At 42.8% G+C, this 26157-nt stretch overlaps 1 long non-coding RNA gene across 1 annotated transcript in view; it reads left to right on the forward strand.

The window, feature by feature from the left end:
• The first annotated feature begins 807 nt into the window (after positions 1-807).
• Positions 808-26157, forward strand: part of LOC146045955 (uncharacterized) — a 35542-nt gene continuing 10192 nt past the window's right edge. The window contains exon 1 of the long non-coding RNA XR_014465693.1: positions 808-904. This is a non-coding gene — a long non-coding RNA (uncharacterized LOC146045955). The remainder of the gene's footprint in view (positions 905-26157) is intronic.

Below are 26157 nucleotides of genomic sequence, written 5' to 3' on the forward strand. Positions count from 1 at the left end.
TGGCGGGAGAGCAAATAACAAGCAGGGTGCATCCACGGCTGGGACTGTAATACAGGAATAATGCCCAGGTGCCCCAAGTGTCAGACACTGATGCAGAGGAACAAGATTCTGCGCTGTCACCTAATCATGGAAACCACAAGAACAAGGTAACTAGATGCTGTAGGAACCAGCAATAAGATAATAAGATAAATATATATATATAATATACCATGCCTCCCAACTGTTCCGATTACAGACTGTCCCTCAAATGTCAGAATGTACCACTGTCCCATTTGTGGGTTGCAGTGTCTGGTGATTGCTGAATTCAGTGCAGGAAGAGAGCAGGGGTTTCCCAGTTGCACAGGGAGGGCTGGGCACACCTCCAAATTTAGGCAAATGGGGGGTTGAGGCGCTCCTAACTCCGACGTGGCAACCATGAAGGTCATGGCACTTTAAAAACTGAGAGACATGATCTCCCTCGGTAGGGGGACGGAAATTTGTGTACTCAGTGTGGAGATGGCACTCACGGGACTAGCACGTTCTCTCCAGTAATTTCAATTATTTTCTCAGGACATGCATACATTTATGTACTTTGTATGCCTGTCCTGACAACATTATTTAAATTAAATTTAAATGTTGACAGTATATGTATATTATAAGCTAAGTATATTAGTATGTGTGTGTGTGTGTATATATATATATATATATATTTATGTTTTTTATGTTCCCACCTATGTTTTTTTTTTACTTAATGTACTATTTAACTGACATATATCACATGTGACATTGCATTTCTTTTTGGCACTAGATGTTAATATCATCCATAACCTCACCAGTAAGCAGCATCCACCAGAGTATCCTGCTCCCAGCTCTGGAAAGGAACCGCATCAAGCACAGACACCGTGCAACTAAAATATGTTATTTGGTACGCATATCCTTATTACTATATAGCTATATCACTAATAATACACTATTAGGTGCCTGTTTCTCTCCCCCACATCTCCATACTGAGTGTGTGTGTGTGTGTGTGTGTGTGTGTGTATATATATATATATACATAGTTCATAATGAAGCTCTAGGACACTGGCTCATTGAGTTACCCTATGTACAGAAAGGAAAGTAATATTGAGAAACCTTTAGGATTTTCAGGGTATGGCTGACAAATCTAAAGGGTGGCAAGCCAATTCTATGTGTACTGACTTGGTAAATCGGATAAGGTTTTTTAGATGGAGAGTATGGGGAGAATCTAGGTGCCTTAAATAGTACAATATATCTTATGAAAAGAATTTATACATATACCCAAGTATTTATCATAAAAAAAATTATTTTTTAATCAAAATGAAGATAAAGATATATAATCACAAGGTACATTAAAAAAAGTATTTCACATAAAAACAGATGTACTGTACACGAAGCTTTGAGATTGGTCAGGATGGGGGTGGGGGGAGGGGGAACAGATAGGGGATAACAAATGATCGTGATATATATGTAAAAACAATATATATATAAAAAAAATTATATATACAAGAGGGATTTATCTAAATCCCTCTTGTATATATAAAAGTTTTTTTTATGCATATGCATATGAGATCTGCGAACCACACATGTACACGGCCGTTACTGGGAAGGGCTCATACCAAATCCTCTCTGGGTACATTCTGCCGTATGTGATCTAGGCTGCGATAGAGGAATACATTTTCTATATACAGTATGTGGCTTTATTACTTCACCAACTTCCTACCCTGGTCCATTGATTACAGAGATATTACATATTACATTACCAGCGCTGTGTCTAACAAATGTTTTGTACTTTGGAAGGTGGTGCGATATGTGCGAGAAGCTGGAGATAAATATGAGATGACAGAATAACAGAAGTGATGAGCAGAGCGGCGGAGCCATTAATATTTGTCTCGTACATGGCTCCATCATCCAGTGACTGTATGTGGTCTCTCAGCCTCAGGAGAGGCAGGATTACTGTTTGCCTCGTACATGGCTCCATCATCCAGTGACTGTATGTGGTCTCTCAGCTGCGGCAGGATTAATGTTTGCCTCGTACATGGCTCCATCATCCAGTGACTGTATGTGGTCTCTCAGCTGCGGCAGGATTAATGTTTGCCTCGTACATGGCTCTATCATCCAGTGACTGTATGTGGTCTCTCAGCCGCGGCAGGATTAATGTTTGCCTCGTACATGGCTCCATCATCCAGTGACTGTATGTGGTCTCTCAGCCTCAGGCGCGGCAGGAGGGATATTATATACATGTGACTATTACATCATGTGTTCTGTTACACATATATGTATCATAAAATAAATAATGAAAATGCACATGGCTGATTGGTGCTCATTTACTTTCACTCACCTCCCTGTATACTGCAGTCATTACTGAGATACCAGCACAAGTGACTGACGCGTTTCACTTCTCATGTAAACTTATATCGGTCTAATGTGTTAGTAGCAGGAGGTAGCACTTTGGCTTAGACTCTGGATGGATCGTATTCGCTTCCCTTCTAGTCACTATTATGAGCAGGTATCCTTCATAGTGATGGTAGTGGTAGGTAAAAAATAGTAGTTGCGGCTAGAGGTTAGCGGGCGCCTAATAGGGTGGTTGGTCAAGCTGCTCCTACTAGGGGGCGTCGAACCCCTAAAGAATATACAAATAACAAAAAGCAAGGTGGAGCGCTATAAATTGGATCAATTGGTTAAATGGTAAAAAAACAATGTATGTTATTAATTATATCATTAATAAGCAATTAAGCAATCAGATAAATACTTATTGGTATAAAAAAGACATATATAGAGGACAATCAATTGCAATTCAATATAATGCAAGAAAATACATAAAAGCAATGGGGTAAAATACAGTATTGGGTTGGATACTTATTGCTCTGAAGTCCCATTTAGGTCCTTTATTGGAAAACACTTTTGTTTGATTTTCCTTGGGTAAGTCCATCCTGTGCAATCACGCTGGAGGATAGGTGTGAGCCTCGGTTGGATTGGGGGAATCCTCGACAATTGTGTGAAATTCTGATCCTCAATATGCAAGTGGTGGTATCCCAAGTAGCTGTTGCAGCTGTTAGCCCAAGTTGTAGCGAGTAACAAGATAGATCTCCAAAACAGGAAATCCAATACAGACCAGAGTAGCCTAATAAGATCAATAGGTGCTTCAGTACTTGTTTTCTAGAACGGCGCCCAAGAATCCATCGTACGGCATCGCATCACATCCCCCGCAATGTTGCGGCATGCGATGCGATGGAATTGTGGGCGCCGTTCTAGGAAACAAGTACCCAATATAATTCCTTACAATAATAAAAGTACTCATACAGATACAATTCCGCATAAAGGAGGCAGACCTTTATATAGAAGAGAGTATATTTACCTCTGTTTAAAATCAGAAGGTATTCAGTGTAAGAGATCGCGATCATGGCGTCTCATTTCCGGGTTCCGGAGCACTTGCTTCATCGTTTCTTATTTATTTGCAATCATATTTTAATTGATATATAGTATACATTGGCAGATTTTGCACCCCATGTAAAATCAACCACTCAGCTCAGTGTCAGTGAACCCCATTGAGGGCACTTCCGGTCAGGCTGAGTTGCCGGTTAACAACATAGAAGCCCATGTTAAATTCATCCCATGGGCTTCTATGGAGCCCTGCAGTGCCAATCAGGCACGAGCTTCCCCAGAGCCTGCTCCTGATTGGTTGACGGAGGAACCAGTGAATGACATCACCAGGGATTTCCTTTTTCATGGGGAGGAGCTGCAAGTGTCAACATATTTGCGCCTCCTCACTCAGGGGGAAGGGGGGGTCCCAACCCCCCCAAAGACTCGGCCTGGGCTGACCAGCCAGGGTGATCATGTGTTGGCCGGTGGACCTTATGTAAAAATACTCCTCCGGCTGTGACATTAGCCTACTGGCTGTTTGAGCCCGTTGTTGGTTGCCGAAAACTGGGGAACCCCTACGCCTTTTGTCCTCCGTATTTTGGGATCCAGGACGGGGCCGAGAGCCTGGTGCTGGTTATAGACATACAGGGGGACCCCAGAATTTTCTTCCCCCTGTATTTCTGCAACGAGGACTGGCTTGATGAGCCAGGGGCTGGTTATTGCCAGATGGGGGGACTCCTTCTTTTTTACAAAGAGCACCGATCTGACTGATCCGTCAGTGGCGTAACAATTAGGCCGCAGCCCCCGCGGTGGCGGGGAGGCGCCGGGGGGCTGCGGGCGCTGGTGGATCTCCGCCAGCTCCCCACTGCATGTGGGTGCAGCGGGAGCTGGCAGGGGGGTCTGTGCGGCGCGGAGGTACCTGTTTAAGGGAGAGCCAGGAGGTCCCTGTGCCTGCGGCGCTGAGTATGATGCTGCCGGGGTCCCTGCAGTGAAGTGGAAATAACGCGCTATCTGGAGATAGCGCGTTATTTCCACTTCACTGCAGGGACCCCGGCAGCATCATACTCAGCGCCGCAGGCGCAGGGACCCCGGCAGCATCATACTAGGCGGCGCAGGGACCTCCAGGCTCTCCTTTAATACAGGTACCTCCGCGCCGCACGGACCCCCCTGCCAGCTCCCGGGGGGGTCTTTTAACGGGGGGGGGGGGGGGGCAGCTGCAAAATTGTCCCCGGGGGGGGGGGGGGGGGCGGTGAAATTGTCCCGGCGGGGGGGCGCAAAAGTTTTAGTTACGCCACTGTGATCCGTGCAGGTTTCAGCCAAATATGCCTCGAAAATTAGGAGAATTTTCCATTCGTACAGTTTTTTTGGCTTATTTACCGGCCGAATTCAACCCTACGAATGATAGTAGGGGCCTGATGTATCAAGCTTAAAAAAAATAATAAATTGGAGAGTGATAAACACAGGTTGGGTTTGAAAAATTACAGGTAAGAGCTAATTGGCTGGTTGTTTATCAATCTCTATCACTTTTTGAAGCTTGATACATGTGGCCCTAAATGAGCAACCATAGAATTCATGGCTATATATGGCCTTGTTCTATCGAAACCCAAATTCAGCTGACCTTGCTGTATTTAAATACGACAGTCAATAGGTCAATCCCATTTGGTCGACATCCACTAGGTTGACATGCACAAGGTCCACATTAACAAAAGGTCTTTTTGGGCATGTAGGTCAGGCCATGGTTAATCAATTGATGTTCCTTCAAGTCCCCTTGCACTTCAGTTGGGCCCTCCAGGCCTGTGCCCCCCCCCCCCCCAAGGCACTAATATGTCAGGCATAAGGCCTGGTGCCCTGTTGACCGGGCATTAGGCCCGAGGCCCAGAATCCAGGCGTTAGGTCTGTGAGCTTTGTTAGCCAGACGTTAGGCCTGAGGTGAATAGGGTAGGGTGCTAGGCCTAGTATTGTGGTACTTTTATAGTGTAGGGAGTTTCCCATGGTTGGTTGGGGTAAGAGGTGAACAGACTTTGCGGCTGTCTCCTCACCGGTCCACAAGTAGGTAGCAGTAATATTTAGAGTGTGTAAGAGCTGGCCAGCTCTAGGTAAGGAGGCGTAATAGGCAGCAGTAAAAAGGGTGGTGCCGTCACTTTTTCTTGTACCATAATTCTTATTGTGTATGTGGTTTTCCGTGCAGGGTATCCTTTGTTGTAGTACTATTGAATTGTGTCGCACCACACACACACAGTCAGTTTGAGGGCTACGTGATGTAGTTAGTTAGTTGCGTGCCACACTAGTGAGCGTTAGGCCCTGCACGGCATTGTTGTTGTTGGACCTGTAAGGGACGACTCATAGAAGGTGCAAGGTTAATGTCGGTGAGTGTTATTTTTGTACGTTTGTCTCTGCCTATCTCCCTTCTTCCTTTAGGGTGTACATGGGCCTTGCATCCCTGTGCAAGGTCAAGTATTCACCTATGTGCGAGAGGGCCAATAGGTGACACTTCGGGTTCTCAGGCCGTGTGCGGAGGATGATGCTCCCCGAAGCCTAAAGCTTATTTTGTAGAGACATCACGGGACGGAGGGCGTATTGATCTGTACTAAGGAATGTCTGTATTCACCTCCTCTGCTTCCGCCTAGGTGATCTTGTCCAGGTGCCAGAGTTTACTAGGACTGTGGTTACTCATGGCCTGAAGGTGAGAGGGTGTGGTACAAGTAAGTGGTCAGGATAAACCTGCATGGCAGCAGGCATCACACTGCACCACCACATCACCCTCTTACAACTGCATATGACTGGATGAGGCCACTGACTTATATTGTTTTTTTTTTAATTGTTACTTGTTGTATGCACTACATCTTTTGTCCTGGAGCTCCGGAAATCGTTAATGATATTGAATTGTTTACAAGTCATCTAGTGTGTACCCTGAAGTAAAGATATAAATAATGATTTGGGTCCCATTTGTCATCTATATGTCCTGGTATTTGAAGATCTATACAGTGGCTTAACTATAAAAAATGTGCCCCCACCTCCCATGGTTCCTGCTTGTTGTCAGGTGATTCCCTGCAGCTGCTGGCCGCTACCGGGTTCTGTCACGTCTGCCCCCATTAAAAATACCCTTATATCCTTCCCAAAATGGCTGCCGCTTACTCCAGCAACCACAATAACTGTCTCCTCTAAGGTGGCAGCCATGTTGGGAGGGACATTTTCAATGGGAGGAAGACGCGTCAGTCCCCACTGACAGCGGAAAGAGGACGGGGGAATCCCCTGACAATGAGCAGGTACAAGTGCCCACAAGCCACCAAGCTCCTCCAAGCCACCTTGGAGGCTGCAGCGGCTATTTCTACGCCACTGGTTAAACATCAGACTGCCATAGATATTTAAACGTAATCTGCAGCATTGCAGTACTTCTATTTCTGGAAAAAGCCCCAGTCTGCATTACAGCATTGTCTTTAGGAAATCAGGGTCACATGAGGTGGAAAGCAGACAATACATTTATATACCTTACAATACCTTTATGAGACACAGTATAAGTAGGATTGATCATATTTCCCAACGTTCCCCATTTTCTCAAGATAATCCTTTATGGAGGGCCACAAAAGGCATACATTACAGAAAATGGGGTGTGATCCAAATTCAGCCCCTGCCCCAATGGTTGGGGTTTGCGTATATGCGCATACGCATTTCTGAGCATGTGCAAATCCCGACTGCGAATGGCGAGTTACTCACTCACTGAGCCGTTTGCACCGGGGAGAGAGGGATGGGGGCGGTTGGGCGGTGGGGGCCGCCCATGGGAACGCCTAGTGTTGTATGGGTGTCCCACATGAAAACGCTAGGTGTTCCCATAGCTACGCGGGCGGGCCGATTCCGGCCGGGGGCGGGAGGCTGGCGCCACAAGACATCAGCCTCCCACACTGTTTTCGGGCAGGGACACGCAAATAATTGCTGGTTCAGACTGACTTTTATTTGCGAAGGCGGGACAAATCATTTAGATGGTTGGTGACCATCGAATTATTTCTCCTAGCGGCTCATGCGAGGAGATGTGTTCTCATTACACATGCTCCCGCATTTTTCCGACAGGAATTGGCAGCTTACCAATCCTACCAGAATCACCCTCTAACTGTATAGGTTTCTTTGTCCTGATTTACCAAGCCAACCAGAATCACCCTCTAACTGTATAGGTTTCTTTGTCCTGATTTACCAAGCCAACCAGAATCACCCTCTAACTGTATAGGTTTCTTTGTCCTGATTTACCAATCCAACCAGAATCACCCTCTAACTGTATAGGTTTCTTTGTCCTGATTTACCAAGCCAACCAGAATCACCCTCTAACTGTATAGGTTTCTTTGTCCTGATTTACCAAGCCATATCGCACAAAGGAGAGAGAGATTCCACTAATGATCAAAAACATCTACAGCGGAAATAAAAAATAATTTATCTTAGAAACTCATTTTTAATCATCTAAAATAAAAGACGGCCGGAAAGTCTTCTACCAAGTAATACATAAATAAAATCTAAGAGAGCCCACGTTATCACAGGTACTCAGAGAGAAAAAAAAAAAGCCAAATAATTTCTTTCCGAAATGAGTTGGAAGATTGCATAATTAGACACCGGGAATTATTTCTCGCACTATCACTTTTGAGCTGCAAAAAAATGAACTCATTTATTTCAGGTTGGTAATGCCTCTTCTTTCTGGTCCAACAATTTATCACAAATGTTAATCCGGCAAGCAGTAAGTGGAAAATAGAGAAAGGAGATTTAAAATTAGCCAGGAAATTTTGCACAACTCTCATTAAAATTGTAATCATGCGTAAAATGAGATAAATGAAAATGTATCTAAAACTGCATGGAAAAGCCATTTTCCTGTATGATACAGGATTTAATAGACTGGATTTTAATTTAGTCAGTTTGCAACAAAAATCCCTTCAGGCTAAATAAAACAGTTTTCCCTCCCAGTTATTGTACAGACAGCTAATTTTCGGTTCCTGTCCTTCTAATATTTAATCTTATCTCCTGCCTGAGAGGGGTTTCGGTATACAGAGAATTTGTTTCCTTAACCCCCCCCGTCTCCTATTTGCATGATAAATGATGGTAGGTGGAAACACGATAAGCCAAAAAAGCAGAACATTTCTTTATTTTTGTTTAAATCCACTCTTATTGCATCCTTTGTCTCTGACAAACCCTTTAGTGATGCATTCCTCCTTACTTTCAAACACAAAAACGACATATCATTCTCTTCATTAAACTGGCAGGATTGAAAAAATATTATCTCATATTCGCATAACATTTCTGGCTCTGCTCGGAATCCTTTCATGCATCCACTTGCAAAGTGAAATTTAGGCAGAGGATTTATGAGGCTCTTGTCAACATGAGGAGTGGGGAAAATTATTAATTATATTGTCGTCAAATCATGTTGAGAGAGTATGAAGTGCTGCGAATTTCTGTATTACAGTTAAGCAGGAGGCAGAAAACATGACAATATTATGCTAAAATCGGAGAATATTAATGTAACCTTTAGCGAGATTTCATTGTGACGAAGTTAGATTATCAGGCAGCCGGCGAGTTTTTGCTGTACGTCTGCCGTCAGGATTTATAAATCTCATTTTCCTCATTATGTTAACTAATGGCTACTTCTTGCGGAGAGATTCACCACCAGTAAATCAGAGATATAACTACTGTAATTTTTGTTTTCCTTTATAGAACGCCAGACAGAAACAAAAAAAAGCATGTTGTGGTCTGAATTAATACCAGGGTTGTCTACTTTGTGGCTGCCAGTTCAGTGAGGCGGGGCGGATGACAAGACAGGCCGCCTATGGAACATCATGTTTGGGGGCGTGTCCAGAGCAATTGCATCCTCATGGTTATGCCGCCACCATGCAATGCTGGTATTTCAGGCATTGCACAGTGGTGGGTGGGGCTACAATGACGTGATTCGCGTCATTTGGTCCCACAGATCCCTCGCCGAGGCAGAGGTCGCGGAAGACTGCCCGCATTGTAGGAGACTTGCGCCCCCTTCTGGGGGCCGGGAGGCATAAGTTGAAAGAAGCGCTGTTCCTATGAGTAATGGTACCGCCCTCAAAATATGTGATGCCACTGGGCTGCATTAACAATACACACGTGGTTGTTGTTGGATTGCCTGTCTGCATATAACAAAATGTATGTGTCCTCGCTGCAGTTTAAAATCTGTTTTGGAGACATTTACCTCTGTTTTGACACTTTGACCTCCACAAAATGGCTGCCACTATTGTACTATCGTTTGTTTTGATTTGGTTCTAATGTTTTTCTATGACTTTACAACAACATTTATAAGAATAAATTACACTGGGGGACAAGCAAAATGTTTTTACATGGTGCCTGGAAATTTAGTCCTGATTCTGGGTATTTACAGCTCTAGTTTTTGAGATATTGCTGACATCATTACCTTTTTTTCTTATGATTACTTTATAGATAGTTATGATTTTGCTGATGTTCTGTTGACCACTAACTACAACGAACTCATGGAGAATATGCTCACTTCTTTCCGTACAGTTGATTGTAACATGAGCATCAAAGTGCATTACCTCCACAGCCATTTGGATTGATATCCACATTGTCTTGATGATGTACTGTAAGCAAACAGGGTGAGTGATTTCAACAGGAAATAAGGACCATTGAAGAGCAGTACCAAGGGCAATGGGTTTATTCTACTGTTGGAGTATCCACCATGAAGACTGTTGGAGTATCCACCAAGAATGTCCAGAAACTTTTTGGGTACTTGTGTATTATCACGGCTACCACGATTTCCATCTTATGGGATCTTATACAATTTAAAATTGTATATGGCATACAATGGCATACGATGAGATGAGATTTTAAATTGTATAAGCACACTAATGGGTGCTTTCAAGGTCAATTGGCCCCCCTATAAGATTTGTAATTGTATAAGCACCCTAATGGGTGCTTACAATGTTAAATGCACCCCCACGCCACCCCCACTATCAACGCCAACCCGAAGCGTGGCGAGCGCAGCGAGCCTGCGAGGGGCGGCGGTACGCGTCCTCCGACCTTTTCATACCCCCACTATCCATGTCGGCGTGGAGTTGATTTTATATAGTGTGGCGAGCGCAGGGAGCCACCGAGCCCGAAGTGTGGCGAGGGGACGCGTAATACTTTACATGTATTACGCGTCCCCTCGCGGGGTCTCGCTGTGCTCGCCACGCTTCGGGTTGGCGTTGATAGTGGAGGTGGCGTGGGGGTGCATTTAACATTGTAAGCACCCATTAGGGTGCTTATACAATTAAAAATCTTATAGGGAGGCCAATTGACCTTGAAAGCACCCATTAGTGTGCTTATACAATTTAAAATCTCATCTCATCGTATGCCATATACAATTTTAAATTGTATAAGATCGGGTCCCATCGCAGCACATCTCATCTCATAGCATACCATTTTAAGCCTTATGGTATGCAATGAGATGGGATGAGATGGGAGCCGTGATAGTACACAAGTGCCACTTTTTGTTTTGTTTTTAAGTTCTAGGCTTCTTGGGATTGATCTCTGAATCATCATTTTATTGGCATTTATTATACGTATAATACAATATGTATAAATATATAAAGTTGTACGGATATAGGTCATATCTTGATAAGCAGACTGGATGGAAAAAAACACGGGTCATTTTCAGAATCTACGACTCCAAAATACCCCAAAAATTTGTCCCCAAAAGTTATGTTCTCCAGTGCTATATATGATTTTTTTATTTGTAATTGGATAAGTAATCTAAGTAATACTACACTGCTCAAAAAACACTTAAACAACACAATGTAACTCAAAGTCTATCACACTTCTGTGAAATCAAACTGTCCACTTAGGAAGCAACACTGATTGACCATCAATTTCGCATGCTGTTGTGCAAATGGAATAGACAACAGGTGGAAATTATAGGCAATTAGCAAGACACCCCCAATAAAGGAGTTGTTCTGCAGGTGGTGACCACAGACCACTTCTCAGCTCCTATGCTTTCTGGCTGTTGTTTTGGTCACTTTTGAAAGCTGGAGGTGCTTTCACACTAGTGGTAGCATGAGACTGAGTCTACAACCCACACAAGTGGCTCAGGTAATTCAGCTCATCCAGGATGGCACATCAATGCAAGCTGAGACAAGAAGGTTTGCTGTGTCTGTCAGCATAGTGCCCAAAGCATGGAGAGGCTACCAGGAGACAGGCCAATACATGGAGGAGGCCGTAGGAGGGCAACAACCCAGCAGCAGGACTGCTACTTCCGCCTTTGTGCAAGGAGGAACAGGAGGAGCATTGCCAGAGCCCTGCAAAATGACCTCCAGCAGGCCACAAATTTGCATGTGTCTACTCAAACAGTCAGAAACAGACTCCATGAGGGTGGTATGAGGGCCCGACGTCCACAGCTGGGGGTTGTGCTTACAGCCCAACACCATGCAGGACGCTTGGCATTTGCCAGAGAACACCAAGATTGGCAAATTCGCCCTATGGAGCCCTGTGCTCTTCACAGATGAAAGCAGGTTCACACTGAGCACATGTGACAGACGTGACAGAGTCAGGAGAACGTTCTGCTGCCTGCAACATCCTCCAGCATGACCGGTTTGGCAGTGGGTCAGTAATGGTGTGGGGTGGCATTTCTTTTGGTTGCCCTCCATGTGCTCGCCAGAAGTAGCCTGACTACCATTAGGTACCACGATGAGATCCTCAGACCCCTTGTGAGACCATATGCTGGTGCGGTTGGCCCTGGGTTCCTCCTAATGAAAGACAATGCTAGACCTCATGTGGCTGGAGTGTGTCAGCAATTCCTGCAAGACAAAGGCATTGATGCTATTGATTGGCCCACCCATTCCCCAGACCTGAATCCAATTGAGCAAATCTGTGACATCATGTCTCGCTCCATCCACCAACGCCACAGACTGTCCAAGAGTTGGCGGATGCTTTAGTCCAGATCTGGGAGGAAATCCCTCAGGAGACCATCTGCCACCTCATCAGGAGCATGCCCAGGCATTGTAGGGAGGTCATACAGGCACGTGGAGGACACACACACTACTGAGCCTCATTTTGACTTGTTTTAAGGACATTACATCAAAGTTGGATCAGCCTGTAGTGTGTTTTTCCACTTTAATTGTCAGTGTGACTCCAAATCCAGACCTCCATGGGTTAATGTGTTGTCAGCACATTCAACTATGTAATGAACAAAGTATTTGATAAGAATATTTAATTCATTCAGATCTAGGATGTGTTATGTTAGTGTTCCCTTTCTTTTTTTGAGCAGTGTAGTTATAATTTTGTACCGGAATTTTATTTATGTACATTGTAGTTTTCTGATTCTATTATTATTGTGGCATGATTTTTTTGGGGGGATTTAATCAAATCCAGATACCAACATGTAATAACATATCATTAAGTCTTATAATGTAAGATAAACAAGTGTAACAAGCCATAACAAACAAACAAACATAGTTGCCATCAGAAATTGCGAGACCCGGGACTGGAAAAATAGGATATCCCCCCCCCCCCCCCCCAGCACACACACACACATGGTAGTTCCTGGTTGGCTGCCAGTCCGCAAGCTTGCTGTAGTGAAGTAAGCAAGAATCGCACAGTATTTTCCCAAGGATGAAAGAGAGAGACCATGTGATGTGACCCCACCTCCTACCTCATCTGATCCCAGGAAAGTTTGTTGTGCTATAGGGCAGGTCATATGATGCGGGGGTTGCTAGCTCCGGCCAAATAAGATAATTTAAATATAAACCTATCATTTAAATCCAGCGCCACAAAACCACTGAAGTCGTGGTGACTTTGAAAAACACAGCATAGTTCATGAGCACAGCATTATACATGAAGCTCTTTTCTCTGTTTTATGTTTGACAGATCTGCATCCATAGCCCAATCCTTTAATATGAGATTGATCCGTGAGCTGAGCTTGGAGGGGCATAATGTAAAGCAGATAAGAGCTGGCAGGGGCATAGCTGAAGGCTATAAGTGCTTGGGGGTAGACACCATTGCTATAGGACCTCTGATTGGAAGTAAGTTCAAAGGGGCTTGTGTACATGAGCAGGGCAGTAGAGAGCCTGGTCGGACCCAGGGGAGGCGTGGCCGTGCACCCTTAGAATAAAATAAAGGGTACTCTTTACCTAGAAGGGCGCCCATCGCGGCCATTGCGGGCATTGAATGCACTAAAAAATCGGGTGCGATGCGACCGACGCGATGTCCGCGATTTCCCATAGGGAACAATGTTAAATGTCCCAATTGACCCGATTTTCCTGTTCAATGTCTCAATTGACCCGATTTTTCCATAGGAAACAATGTTAAATGGGCCACAGAGGCCAAATAGGCACCCTGAAGTGTGAAATGGCCCCCAAAATTGTTAACGCCACCCCACGATCAACGTCAACCCGAAGCGTGGCGAGCGTAGCGAGCCCGCGAGGGGCGGCAGTACGCGTCCTACGACCTTTTCATACCCCCACTATCCACGTCGGCGTGGAGTTGAGAATAGAAAGTGTGGCGAGCCCGAAGCGTGGCGAGGGGACGCGGATACCTTCACAGGTATCCGCGTCCCCTCGCGGGCTTCACAGCTGTCCGCGTCCCCTCGCGGGGCTCGCTGCGCTCGCCGCGCTTCGGGCTCGGTGGCTCGCTGCGCGCGCCACACTTTCTATTCTCAACTCCACGCCGACGTGGATAGTGGGGGTATGAAAAGGTCGTAGGACGCGTACAGCTGCGCTCGCCACGCTTCGGGTTCACGTTGATCGTGGGGTGGCGTTAACAATTGTGGGGGCCATTTCACACTTCAGGGTGCCTATTTGGCCTCTGTGGGCCATTTAACATTGTTTCCTATGGAAAAATTGGGTCAATTGAGACATTGAACAGGAAAATCAGGTCAATTGGGACATTTAACATTGTTCCCTATGGGAAATCGCGGGCATCGCGTCGGTCACATCGCACCCGATTTTTTAGTGCATTCAATGCCCGCGATGGCCGCGATTTTTTACTAACGATGCCCACGATCAAAATCTAGGTAAAGAGTACCAAATAAAGCACAAAATAGCACTTTAAGCACCTCCCTGGCCACACTGCAGCCCAGCACACAGCAACAGGTGGTGGGTTGAGAAAAACTGCTACAACTGCTGCTGCTAGGTAACCGTGGCCCCACTGGGCCCTTACATCAGACCTGGACCCAGGTAATTGGTTCCTTCTCCCCACCTCTCTTGGCACCCATGAGAACCCTGAGTTGGACTAAACAGGCCATGAGCCTGGTAAATCTAGTAAATCTGTTTTATGCCCATAAAGGGTTCCTCTGAGTTTGGTTATTTATACTCACAGCTAAGCCTCACAACCTCCATTAAGTACACTGTGATCTCACAGACAAGAATTTAAAAATGAACTTCAAAACCGTATTTAAGGTAAAATACTGAGTTTAAAAAAAAACTCCTGGAACTTTTGCTTTTCTTGTAATTTCAGCCATATTTTAAATCATCGATCAGTCGTCTTAATTTGTAGACCTTTGAAACCTCACTTTTCCGCTGTGCTCTACATGGACTCTGTTAAATATATAGATCACAGACTTGTATCAGATCCATCAGTAAAGTCCATAAAAAAACAATGTTTGATGATGTAAAGACGGTTTGAAAATAAGCCAAGAAAGCCATAAAATATAGTACAAGAAGTTACAAATGATTATCTATAAGCTAATAAATGAAAGGTGTAAAGTTTAGTCATAGTAGAGCAGAGATCGTCATCATTGTTCTTCCCATCAAGTCTACATAGCTAATTAGAAATATGAGTGGTTCATTCAATCCAAATATCTCTGGATTTCAACCACGGTTTATGACCATCCTCCCAATAATCTAAAGGTGGCAGTGATTAGAAAACACAAGTACTTTTACATTTATTTATTAACATATATGAGGTGTGGCTATTAAATAACAAGACTGATTCTATCATTTACGTTTATTTATATTGTATACATTTTATGCCCCGTTCCCTTCTATGTACTCCCCTTCTGCAACCGCACACAGCTGCATTCTTATATTCCATTGGTCAAAGCCGCGCTGTAGCTCAGTATCTTTCAGCAGTCTCAAGAGCTCTGTCGTTTTCTTTTTTACCTCAGTAACTGATGTGAAATGGGTTCCCTATAGTACAGATTGACATTAAGGCAAAGAAAGAAGTACCACATTGCTAGGGCCGGAGATTATGGAAGGTGTTCTAGAACTCATCTCTGTTTCTCAGCCAAAAGCTTCTTCTCAGAGACATCTGTGTGGCTGGTGTGTTGTCTTGATAGAGCAGGGCTGGACAATTGCGGCCCTCCAGATGTTGAGGAACTACACATCCCAGCATGCCTGGCATCAGTTTCAGCATGGCCACATAGCAAAACTAATGCAAAGCATCCTGGGATATGTAGTTCCTCAACATCTGGAGGGCCACAATTGCCCAGCCCTGTGATAGAGGATGAAACCATTGTTCAACAACTCTGGCCTATTCCTCATGGTTCTTTCCAGCTACGTTTCTAAATTTTTGTAGTAATTTTGATTCACTGTTGCACCTTCTGGTACAATTACAACCTTGATATCAAAGAAAACATGGCTCTAAATTTTGATTTGCTTTATCGTTCTTTCTTAATTCTTGGTTATGTTGGTGTTTTCCAGTGCATGGACTGGCATTTTGTGTCACGATTATACTGGAAGATCCATATTTTATCACACATAATAACTCAATCCCTGCAACTATTTCCAATGGGGGAAATAGCGGCGGGCGCCTATTCAATGCTGTCTTACCCGACAACATTGAAGAGGCAAATCGACAGAACGGGCCTGACTTTAAAAGCTGTAGGACACGTTTTGCCGAGAACGGCCATGAATTATTGCGATCGTGGCCAAATCTCGACAATCCACATCTGTTTACACGGACATGACCCCTTTTCGTCGATCGGCAGGCGGGAAATTGAATCCCGACGGGCGATATGCGGTCGAGCAAAACAAAAACGTGCCAGGGTCCTGGCTGTCGAGACAGACCGACAGTCATGATCCAGGATTGAATACCCACCAATGTCTGTACAAATCACTTATTTGAATCCTTGGAACCATCTTATGATTTTGGAGTGTGATGGGAAACAAAAGCCCATGGAGGAAACTCACAAAAGGATGGTTAGAACATACAAATTTCACATATATAGGCCTGGGTGGGAATACATTAGGTGGGCCACTAAAAGTCAACAGGGCTTAGGCGAAAACATGAAAAAAATTGGTTGGAAGGTTGACACAAGCATTAGGTTGACAATGGGAAGGTCAATCAAAAGGTCAACGTGGGTTTTTCACATTTTTTGTCCCGTATTTTGGTGTAAGTCGACATGGACACCGTACCAGTGTACCGCGTCCCCTCACATGGCTCGCTGCGCTCAGCACGCTATTATATTCTCCCTCCACGCCCTAGTGGATGGTAGGGTATGAAATACCGCCAGTCGGCAAAACTCAACTCCAAAAAATGTAAAAAATGAACGTCAACCATTTGACTGTTGACCTTCCCTTTGCCACAATGACGTTTCGTAGCCAACCTAATATATTTTGACCTTCATAGTGTTTACCTAGCGACCGTCTCCCCTGAAGCCAGTAGCATCAAGGCAGTAGCCATTATACCCATTATAACAGCCCCTTTACGGAAGATAAATAGGCAAGGAGTGGATGGACGACAGTAACTAAATACCACAGAATTCTATAAATGCGTGGAAGAGGGAGGGGCATATAAGTTTTATTCTCTTTCTGATTCATCACTTTTACTGAACTTAAATTGTTTTAATGCACATTAAGCATTTATTGAAGAGGATATATTTTTCAGTTGGAGAAGACAGTTAAAAAAATATAACAAATGTCTTTAATGTAAATCAAATACTTAATGCTTTTATAGAGTCTGCAAAGACTTTAATGATATTTTTTTCTTGCCTTCTTATTTTTTCGAGCAGCACCAGGCAGCTTCAGATGTAGGTGACAGTGATTGTTTCAGCTTGAAATGGGTTTCTTTTCAGATGCTAATCACCTTCTCATAGTGCTCGTTCCCTCTTCACTTGCAGTCAGGAGATTGAATAATTCATGGGGCAACTTTTGTTGTATATTTATTGTGTCATAAGCGACTTGTAATTTCACTAACAGTATACTTAAGTTATTAACTAAAAAATAATTTGTCTGATAGGATGGGGCATTAGGAATTCTCATTCCAACACATCTACATTGTATGTATTTTGAAAACAAACCGTGAGCCTTAATTTTATTCTGAATGTGATCTGAGAAGGGAATTTACATAACTGAAATTACATTTACGACAATATTTTTGACTGAGGCAGGTAAAGAACAGAGACTCTGAATACACCAGTATTACACGATATGTAAAGTGCTCTTTCCGCCTTTCATTCATTATTTATTTTATATGGTCCCTTTTTTTTTTTTTTATATATATTTATATATTTTTTTCTACCGTATGGGGGAAGGGGGGGGGGGGGGGGAGTATCTTAAAATGGCAGCACCAACACTAAAATAACAACAGAAAATACTATTCATAGAATCATCAATGGGAGAGTCATTTGTCAAGCTTTGAATTCGGTTATGGGTCATTCGGTCGACCAATGAAGGTCAACAGGGCTTAGGTTGACACCTGAAATAGGTTGACATGCCTAAGGTCGACAGGGTTGGAATGTCGACACAAGCATTAGGTCAAGAATGGGAAGGTCGACATTCAAAAGGTCGAGATGCTTTTTTAAAGTTTTTTTTTTTTTTACCGAATGTCGAAACGGTCGACATGGACACCCTCAAAATGTACCATAGTGCTCACTATGTTTCAGTCACTATTTTATTCTCCCGCCATGCTGTAGTGGACGGCAGGGCATGAAACACTGCCTGTCGGCACATGTTGGCTCAAAAAAAAGTGAAAAAGTTGTATCAACTTTTTGACTGTTGACCTTGCCATTTTTTACTTAATGCCTGCGTCGGCCTTCCAACCCTGTTGACCTTAGTCGTGTCGACCTATTTCAGGTGTCAACCTAAGACCCAATGCATGTTGACCTAAATAGGGTTCACCGATTGACCATATCCCTTGAATTTTGGGCTAAGCGCTCGATGACTAGAGGTGATGCATTATGTGAAGGTGACAGCCTGTCCTGCATAAAGGTGCCCATAAACTAGTGTGATATGGCCCTTTTTCACAGGATTTCGACCCATCAGTCCGATAAATCGTGTAAAAAGTGGCATCATTTATTTCCGATTCTGATCCAAGGCCCGATTCTGTGCACATTGTATAGGATCCTGAGATCGTCATGGCTGCCACAAGGATTTGTCAAATCCATATTCATCATATGCAAAAGGACCACATTTGATGTGGCGTACACATCCTAGCCTGGCTCTCGTGGGTAGTTGCAGAGGTATCGGAAGTAAGGCACCATGCGATACCTCGGCTCAGCGTAGAAACATAGAAACATAGAATTTGACGGCAGATAAGAACCACTTGGCCCATCTAGTCTGCCCCTTTTTTAAACATGTTACCTCAAACCATATTTGATCCTTATTTTTTGTAATGATATCCATATGCCTATCCCAAGCATGTTTAAATTGTACTAATGTATTTGCGTCTACCACCTCTGATGGTAGGCTATTCCACTTATCTACTACTCTTTCTGTGAAGTAATTCTTCCTCACATTTATCCTGAATCTTCATCCCTCTAGTTTCAGTGCATGTCCTCGTGTTCTGTTACTCCTCTTCCTGTGAAGAATGTCTCCCACTTGTACCTTGTTAAAGCCCTTGATATATTTGAAAGTTTCTATCGTGTCCCCCCTTTCCCTTCTCTGCTCTAAAGAATACATATTAAGATCTTTTAGTCTTTCCTGGTACGTTTTGTGATGTAGGCCATGCACCATTTTAGTTGCCCTTCTTTGTACAGTCTCTAATGTATTTAGATCCTTCTGGAGATATGGCCTCCAGAACTGAACACAATACTCTAGGTGAGGTTGTACCAATGACCTATACAGTGGCATTATTACTTCTTTCTTTCTACTGCTGATACCTCTCCCTATGCAATCAAGCATCTGACTTGCCTTCTTCATTGCTTTGTTACATTGCCTACCTGCTTTTAAGTCCCCTGAAATAGTGACACCTAGATCCCTCTCTTCCTCAGTAGTTTCCATTATAGTGCCATTTATACTATATTTAGTCTTTGGATTTCTGAGACCCAAGTGCATGATTTTGCATTTTTTGGCATTAAACTGTAGTTGCCATGCATTCCTCTAATCTACCTAGATCCTCAATCATTTGTTTTACCCCTCCTGGTGTGTCTACCCTGTTGCATACCTTTGTGTCATCTGCAAAAAGGCACATTTTACCCTCAATTCCATTTGCAATATCACCAATAAAGATATTAAAAAGCACCGGTCCAAGTACAGATCCCTGGGGTACTCCACTTGTAACCTTTCCCTCCTTTGACTGTACTCCGTTTACTACAACTCTCTGTTTTCTGTCCTGCAACCACGCTCTTATCCATTCAACTATCTTAGAATCCAATCCCAAGCTTTCAAGTTTATTTAACAGTCTGCGATGTGGGACAGTGTCAAAAGCTTTACTAAAGTCTAGATAAACTACAACTACAGCCCCACCTTGATCTATTACTTTAGTCACCCAGGGGGTCTAAAGATTTTCACTTTTAAGTAATTGAGATTTTTTTTCTACTATGAGTAATAAAACACAAGAAATAGACTTGTTTAAAACACTGTAATTAATACGGACATGCAACAGATCCTCAGTCTGAGCTTGGCTGACTGATGGCTGCCATTTTGATTTTAAAGTGACCTCTCCGATTTGTTGTGTTATTATAGTAGTGAGACATAAAAAGTTTAGAAAATGCCCAATTTATTATACAAGCTACTACAAGTACAATTATTTTCTGTTACAAGTCAGTGTGGGACAAACATATTTTTCACCGGTAGCAGCAGTTATTTGGTATATATATGCGAGCGCAGCAAGCCAGCAAGGGGCTTCAGTACTAATGGACAAATTTATGGCAAAAGCATTTTAAATAAAGTACAATTATTACATTTATCAAAATTGTCCCATGGTTCTTTAAAGACCAGTTAAATTGCCCACCCACAACCTCCGATGTTGATCCCATAGAACATAAACAACTTCCCCTGTGTCTCATCAAATATCTCTGTTCCAAATTTAAATGTGTTTCAGAATTATATTTCTAACTAACGGAGGCAAAATCCTGGGAGGCAATGGAGTCATCTTATGTGCAGCCCGGAGCCGGGTGGGGGGATGCTGGTAACCGGTGGGGGGGACAAAGAGAGGCGGAGATGCAGAGAGGTGGCGAGTGGACGCACATAGGCAGGTGGTGGAGCCGGGTGGCGGGGTTCACGGAGAGCTGGATAGGGGAGTCGAGAGACGTGCTACAGAAAAAAAGCATTTCAAATTAATGGGAGGTCGCTGATTGGCTGAGATCAGCCAATCAGCGACCTTCCATTCATTTGTATGGGGTTTTTTTTATACAGCTCATCTCATGGCTCCCCTGTCTGGCTCTCTGCCAACTTGTACTTCCAGCTCTCTCCGCCTGCAATCCCTGATTTATCACATGCAAAAGTTGGCACATCAAGTGCCTAATTGTGTGAGAGCCCTCCCAGGGAGCGGCCGGGGAAATCATTTGGACTAGTCTGCAATAATGTATTGGGGACTTTAGACGTTGCACTATCTTTATTTTAAACAAGTGTCACAACCTGTATTAGAACCCACTAGAAACAGATACCTTACACATTGAGCTATTTGCTCATGCATTGGAAGTGTGCCAATTCTAGCTGTATGAAGTTACTACTCAACACAGCTCTGCCTAATAGTAATGGTTTTGAAGTAACAATTATACTTGGTCAACATCTGTAGGCTCATGGCACAGTAGCAAATAGCTCTGTCAGTAAGTTGTCTGTCTCCAGTGAGACAGGTCACAGGTTCCAATCCATGGTCTGACTGCTAAAAAATTTATTTGTTTAAAATAAATGATAAAGTGAATAAATGTGAAGCAATGTTACAAGATTTATAGAAATAATTTCTATATTGTTATTTTATATACTTGTATACATATATGTGTTTTTGGGTGTGTGTGTGTGTGGGCGGCACCAATATTCAGTTTGCCTCCGGGCAACTGGTACAAACTTACGCCACTGATAACTTAGTATGACTATACCTTATAACCGTCATTTTGATAAACGCATTATTTTATACGTGTACCTTTCCATCCTTCCATCCTACCCCCTGAGAACAAAGTATTGTTCATATAGCATAGTTGCCTACCCTCATGCATGCTGCAGGAGACTCCCTGAAATGGCAGCAATCTCCCTCTCTCTCTTATTAGTCGAGCAATCTCCCCCATGTCACCTAGCCCACATTACACTGTTACATCATAGTTACCTCCCCTCCTGCATTCTGCAGGAGACTCCCTGACATAGCAGCAATCTCCCTCTCTCCCTCATTAGTCTAGCAATCTCCCTCATTTCACCTAGCCCACATTACAATGTTACATTTTGGGGGGGGGAAAGGAATGAGAGATAGATACATTTACATATATGAATCATCAGCACCATTTCCCAGCACTTTAGCAATTATAGTAGCTCTTACCAACTGCTTTAGGGGTCATCTACATTTGGATATAAGTCATTTTACTAGATTCCTCTCAGATGTAGCAGTACACAGCCACGCTTCTAGGTGCCACGTTCACAATCTCTCCATATATGAAACTAGACACGCCCTTTGGGTGGAGCATGACACGCCCCCTCAATGGGGCGCTGTGCAAAATTCTACTACCAACTATAATCCCCCTGAAACTAGTTTTCAAAAGTAGGCGATTATGTCATATAGGAAGCACCGATGCTGGTTTATATTGTTTTTCATTAAGTCCAAAAAGTTTCGCTTCACACACAAAAAGTTTCAAAATAAAACAAAGTAAAAACTTGAATCCATTTGAATAATTTTGAAACCTATTTATTTGTATAAGTTGAAAGAGTGAATTGCATAATGTCACCTTTTGTTATTGTCAGCTTTCCCTCACAATGCCGCAGGAAGCCAGACAGCCTAGTTTAGGAACAATGTACCCACGTGTAAGCTCCTCTGAATCATAATTCCTTTCCGATTCCAGAAAGTTTAATATCCCAATGAAGTACCCATTCATATCTTCTTCTTATCTTGGCAGTTATGGCAGACAGGGTCACAGTTTAAAGTGCCAGCGATACATTCATTGTCCCCAAATATTTCTCTCCGTGATGAATTATGGAATAACTGGCCAGAAGATTGAATTTAAAGATGGTTTACTGTAATGATAGCTGTAGAAATAAAACTGGATTAGCTGTCTGCATTATAATGTGAGTTTCGCTCTTTTTTGCCCTGTGCCTCTTAGTACGTTTCTTCTCAGCTCAGAGTGCGCAGTTTAAGCTGCCGTTATTTCAAGACGCTACCTTTTGGATTTGAGGTTACCATTTCAAATTGAGTCTTTTTTTTTGTTTTATATCTAAAAGGCGGTGACCTTGTAACCTTGAGATAAATGTAAGTGAATAAAGAGATGGTTATATCTGACCGGCAATAATTCCTCTTCTTTTCTTTTGGTAGGTAACCTTAAAATATGCATTTTAGTGAAACGTAAATGCAACATATTCAGTCTCTTCATATATCGCACTGTCATAACAATTTATTGCATTTACTGTAATACGTAAGATTGTATTTATTACTTGTCTCTAACGCATGGATATTTATGTCCTGTGCACCGTGCCAGCAGTTACAAAAGTGAAATGATAGGTGATAACCATATTTTTATGAACTCTTGTAACTACAATAATGCGCACATCTTATTTCTTAATTCTGATACTTTATGGATGAAATATAGCACTTGATGGAGCATCTAAATGCACTTTTACCCTTTGAGTGCTAACATCTCAGTGAGAGGTGTTTAAAATAACCACTAAAAATTCCAGCGTCTCTCACATTTGTTATATAAATTCAAATAAAAAACATTGCGTAAAAAAAGATTATTGTGATGAATACAAATGTTTTCTTGGCAATTTTCACACCTATTTTGACAAATTCACTTGGCACTTGGGTAAATATTATCTACTTTCATACAGTTTTCTTCATCGTAAACTTTTTCTAGGATGATATGGAGTCAGAAAGCTTTGGGTAGGCCAGAATATCACATTAATTAGTAAATCAAGTACTTGTGACTGTATAATCCTATTCTCCCCAAGGTCATTTTGGATGATAAAATTTCGGTAAATGAGAAAAATCCTAAACATTTTTGTCAATTTTTCCACTGCCATGTCAACTTTTTGATTGGGTTGACCTTTTGTCTATTTAACATAGTGCATGTAGACCCTTTGTCAATGTCAACCTACCGGAACGGCCAGGAGGCTCACAAAAATTGGGTTTCCTTTCAAGCCATCCTGGAAGGGTCAGCTAGCCTCCCACAAGCCCTCTCCCCACAGTATCTGTCTCTGCAGGTAAAATGCCATGATTCACAGCTATTCGGTGAGGGGATTAAAAAGATGCAAATCATTTTTAGACCCTCCCCCGAAGAGCCAGGAAACGTGGCATTTACTGTAATGAAGGCTGGGCTTGATGACGTCAAGCTCGTCCCTGCTCCTAGTAGTTCCTCGGAGAGTCTCTTCTCTGGGCTTGTCCTGGAGAGGAGATACAATAAGCAGGCCCGTATTGTGCATGTGGCCTACCATCCAGTCACCGTACAAATTACATGTGCATTTTCTGACATACAGTTTCTTGATACCACTGTTGAATTACCAGAGAGTAAAATGTACACTGATGACTGAAAGCAATTCCACCATGTCGGCATTAAATAACTAGAAGGTATTGTATAAGCAGTACAGAATGGAAATACAGTGTGTCACATGTTATTATTGGTAAGCATTGGTATAGATTAATAATGCATTATCCTGTCACTGTGGAGATTCCTCCGATGTGCATCCGTGGAGGTGTCACAATACACCAGAAATACTTATTGTATATAAGGGCAGGCGTGATCTCAGACATGGAACCTCCAACAATAGCATCACCATTCCTGGGGCCACTTATAATGGGCCATTTTCTGAAATGTGGGCAATGCAGCAGTATCGTCAGAGGGATCCATTTTATCATGCCTCCCAACTGTCCTGCTTTTTGTGGGACTGTCTCTCGGGGTGGCAGTTGGGAGTCCCCCTGTCACCCGTGAATGGACGCTGTGCGCATGTGCACATAATCTATTCCTGAAGGCAGAGGGGTTGGGGGCACAGAGCCGCTGGTCATTCCCCCACAGTGGAAAAAATGGGTAGCATCACGAGTATAGTACAGCGTCCCTCTACAAGTTTGGCTAATGTTGAGAGGTATGGTTTTATTCCCCCGCATTCTGGCAAACATTACACCATAAAGGTTATTCTTCTTCCTTACCTGATCTAAAGATTTTTCTTTTTTCTCTAGTGTTTCTCCACTAGATGGCACCATAGTCATCATTATAAGTTGAAATTATATACCGTTCTTTTGGAGAGAAAATGATACAAAATACAGTTTTTTTCTCACAGAATTCTGTACACACTATGGCCCTTATTCTAGTTCACTCTTTCTGACAAAATCCTTCTTAGATGGACAAAACCATGTGCACTGCAGGTGGAGCAGATTTTACTTGTGCAGAGAGAATTAGATTTGGGTGGGGTTTTACTGCAAAGTGAGATCTATATTGCAGTGTAGAAATAAAGCAGCCAGTATTTACCCTGCACAGAAACAAAATAACTCACCCAAATCTAATTCTCTCTGCACATTTTACATCTGCCCCCCTTCAGTGCACATGGTTTTGTCCATCTAAGAAGGATTTTGTCAGAAAGAGTTAACTAGAATAAGGCCCTATTTGCCTATGTACAATCTTTATAAAAAGATTTCAATATAGAATATTCGCGGTTCACCACACATTTATCATATAGGGGATCACTATCTGAGTGACAGTCCTTGACAATTTTAGATTAATTGATTAGTTAAAAAAATGTATTATCTGTTGAATGATCAAAGATTTAATGTGTTCATAAGTATCATTCGATTTATATGTTTGTATGTGTCCTGTGTATGTCATATATGTGTTTCTGCAATTATCTAATTATTAAATATGTTTTAAAAATGAATAATTAAACGTTACGTTTTATAAAGTGTGCCCCCCAAAAAAGAGAGTGCTTCTCTTTCCTCTACCTCATACTAATATTTACTCTCAGGGGAGCACCTCCACTTCACTCACCAAGGTACTCACACATTCAATAATTGTGGATAAATTACATTGTCTCTTCTTTGATTGTTGTTAACATATATCAAGAAAGAGGTGCTAGTGCACAGGTACTCTTCCCCAAAATCCCTCCCCATGGTACAACCATAAAGGTCGCTGCAGATGTTCTACTCATGTAATTTTTTCTTTTGTGTTCTTGTCTCCTTTACTTTGAAGAAAGGGTAAGAAAAGGCAAATACAGCGCCAACAACATTGGTTAAAGTACCAGTATAAAGACAGCATGTCGGCCTTACAAGAAGTAAATACAATTATATTTTTTTATTGCTGCTTTTGCAGACAGCTGTATTCACATTTCCAGCACATAAAAACATACATGAAATTAGGGGAGTGGCCTACTGGTCAGGGGCCATAGCCTAAGTCCCTGGCACTCCCTTGAGGCCACAAACATACCCCACATTTTTGCCATTGCTGGAACATGGTAAGGGTCACTGTGAGAGCTGCTGCCCATGCCCCCACCCCCTCTCTGCAGTGAAAGACACGGTGCACATACGCACATCATC

Source organism: Crinia signifera, chromosome 11 (genome assembly GCF_055691185.1).
Source record: "Crinia signifera chromosome 11, ASM5569118v1, whole genome shotgun sequence".
NCBI classification, from domain to species: domain Eukaryota; kingdom Metazoa; phylum Chordata; class Amphibia; order Anura; family Myobatrachidae; genus Crinia; species Crinia signifera.